The sequence below is a fragment of the Lissotriton helveticus genome, chromosome 2_1 (assembly GCF_964261635.1).
Source record: "Lissotriton helveticus chromosome 2_1, aLisHel1.1, whole genome shotgun sequence".
NCBI lineage: Eukaryota > Metazoa > Chordata > Amphibia > Caudata > Salamandridae > Lissotriton > Lissotriton helveticus.
The window spans coordinates 1,684,153,680-1,684,156,984 of NC_136059.1; the positions used below are offsets into that span (position 1 = coordinate 1,684,153,680).

General features: G+C 46.6%; 1 pseudogene; it reads left to right on the forward strand.

Moving 5' to 3' along the window:
• Positions 1–548: 548 nt before the first annotated feature.
• LOC144820305 (solute carrier family 46 member 2 pseudogene) lies at positions 549–1,652 on the forward strand (annotated as a pseudogene).
• Positions 1,653–3,305: the final 1,653 nt, after the last annotated feature.

Genomic DNA, 3,305 nt, shown 5'->3' on the forward strand with positions numbered 1-3,305 from the left:
AACCCATGGGACGGAGAAGAGCACATGCCTTTCTGGAACAGTGTGGACCTAACTTGGTACATTTTGAAATTTGGATGGGGTAGTCTTGAATGTGTAATAGCCCGGACAGGCCATACTGCGTCTTATAGAACCATGGCTCTGAATGCTTGCTTGACACTTTTGGACATTTCATCTGTGTTCTCGTTCAGAAGTATCCTGTTGTTGAGACAGATGTTTTTCGTGGCACGGCCCCTCCCTCCCACTTCCTGTCCTCTTGGTAAAAAATGCACAGCAGAGAAAGAAGCTTCAGCTGAAAATGCTGCTGAGAGCACGAGCCTGATGCTCATGTGTTGCAGCTCCCAAGAGGTAGAGGACTCAAAAGTCGTTCACACGTTTTGGGACCACCACAATATTAGCAGGAGCTGACAGCTTAAACTACACAAGATTTCAGTGAACTGCTAGAAAGAACCATGCATTTGAGTGCTTGTCCTCTGTGATATCCAGATTCTTCATTATGCAATGACCTTGTATACATTGGTACAAGGCAAAGGAGAGACACAGCAGGTGGCATGGCGTGTGCAGTAGGATGGCGGTCATGGGTAGAGCCCATCGTGGCCGGGACCGAGATGGCCAGCTCTTTCTACGACACCGGGCTGCTGATGGTGGTGAAGAACTATTACAATCACTCCAACTCGTCTGCAGTGGTGCTGACTGACGAAGCGCAGCAGATAGCCATCGCCAACTTCTACATGATCAACAATCTCCTCTTTGGCCTCTGTCCCCTGCTGTCGGCTTACATCCTGGCTAGGCTTGGGGACAGAAAGCATCGGAAGATCACCATCTGTGTGCCACTGCTTGGCTACCTCATGTCTCGTTTGCTCCTCCTCCTTGTGATACTACTGGATTGGCCGATAGAGGTAATGTACGGCTCCGCGGCACTGAACGGCGTCACCGGTGGCTTCACCACTTACTGGGTTGGCATCATGGCACTAGCGGCGCTCAACTCTTCAGAGAGCTGGAGGTCTGTCCGACTCATCAGCATTGAGCTCACCTACGGGTTGGCTGGCTTTGCTGGAAGCTTGGCCTCAGGGCACATCTTTATATGTTTCAGTGCGAAACATCATCAGGGTATGGTGCTGGCCTTCTGCACGCTTGCTTGTTACCTATTCTGCGTTGTATACAGCACTTTTGTTTTGAAGGTCCCTGAGGCAGGAGACATGGGAAATGGAAGCAGGGAACCCAACCAGGCCCGTGTAGCGAACAGCCAATGTGAAAGCACTGAGCAAACCGAAGGAACTAGGTTGTTAGATGACTGTCCCACAAGAAGTTCACCTTCAATCCAGGCTGAGGGTCACATCATGGTGGCACCATCCAAGGTCATAATAGCACCACTCTACATCAGTGCCGTACTCTACAGCATAACCTTGGAAGGCGCACGCGAAGTCCTTCCCTTATTCGTGATAAAGGAGCCATTAAATTGGGGTCCAGTAGACATTGGCTACGGCGAAGCCGCTGGAAACTTCATCAACATCACCAGCTTTATGGGCGTCTTGGTTTTCTCCAGATGTTTGAAAGACACCACGATGGTTATGATCGGGATGGCATCCTTCAGCGCCGGGGTCTTCATCCTGGCATTTGTGCGCTGGAGCTATCTCTACTATGTTGGTGAGTGAAGCTTATTATAACTGAAATAATAGAGCCACTGATCAGTAGTGTTGTGTTGTTGTGTTAACATAGCCACACTTAATTCTTGGGTTTCGTTTACTCAGAAGAAACAGTTGGTTATTGGGACATTTTTGCCACCACAGGATGTTCAGCAAAAAAATTGCTATTTGGTGGATCGGAGGAATATATGTTAAGAATCCAAGTATTAAAATCAATAATTGCTTTTTTATGTTGGCTGGGCACAACGTCTGGCTGGACATTCGCAAGCGGAATATGTTGCGTAGACAAGATTGTATTTATCCATACTTTTGATCTATTTCCCTAAATTCATTTCAGCTGTTCTTAGTGCTGGTCCTGCTTCCATAAGTCACCGGCAGTAGCGCGAGGGGCTGTTGAGTCACTGGAACACCTCATTAATATGCATGAGTTTAGAGCATATTCCTGAAAAAGTAAGTATGGGCACAAATACAAATTCGATGTGAGTGATGGCATCACTGAAGCGACGGGAAGTGGCTTCACAGGCAGCCCTACCACAACCCTGACTTCAATGAGAATGGGTCTTTTATTTCCATTTATTGACAGTCTGATGTTTAAACCTCAGGGCATATGTCAAGCCATCGAGATAAGAATGCTTTTCTGAGTCCCACATATTAATTTAGCTTTGAGCTAATTGCTCAAATCTGTGTGTCTACTGTTTGTCACAGATCAGATCCCAGCATGCTCTGACATCCTTACCAAGTCAATCAAATGAGTACCATGTTAGGTTGGGTGTCAGTTTCCTCTGTTTAAAGCGATTTAGAAGAAAGCATTATATAAATAATGTTTTATCTGTCCAAAAACATGAATTATGCTCGTGAAAGTGTAATGATTGTGCTTTCTGCGGATACCTTTAAGACTTACACCACAATGTGCATCCCTCGACCGATGCGAGAGACATTGTTAACTCTTTGAGGCTTGAATACAGCAATCAAAGTATAAAATGGTGGGCACTTCTTTCAGCATAGCGCTAGGCACTCCAAAGATGCTATCACTTTATTAGAACATTGGAATGTTGTGAGCTCCATTGAAAACAATGGAGTGCTCCAGGCTTATAATGGCTGTTATAAGCCTGGAGCTCCAAGATTCCAATGTTTCTTTGTTCACTGCTCTGGCTGTGAACAAAGGCTTCAGGGAGCCTGAGGGAATTCCAATCCCCTCACACTCCCATAAAGCTTTGTTCTTTTTTGTTAGAACATTCTGCCCTCTAGTGGCAGAATGTTCTAATAGCCTTATAGCCCTTCGTAGCTGGGCTATACCAGCTATTAAAGTCCCTCTCCCTTGTTAAAGGCCCTTGCCTTCGGCTCGGGCCTCTAACGCTGGAGAGGGCCTTTAATAGCCGGTATAGCCCTCTACTGCGGGCTATAAGGCTATATTAAAGGCAACACAGACCTGACCTCCCGGTGTCTCAGACTCAAGAGGCCAGGATTTCCCTCTCTTTTAAAGGGTGCTGTCCACTCCCAACCACATTCATTAGTGCTGCAATCATTTTCAATGGGGGTGCTGCCATCAAGGCTACATCACTGAAGCCAGGGTTGTAGAGTATGCTGGTGATGGCACATCGAAGGAAAAACTGTGGCAAGGTCATGGGGCTATCCATGACAAAATGTGGTCCTTGACATATT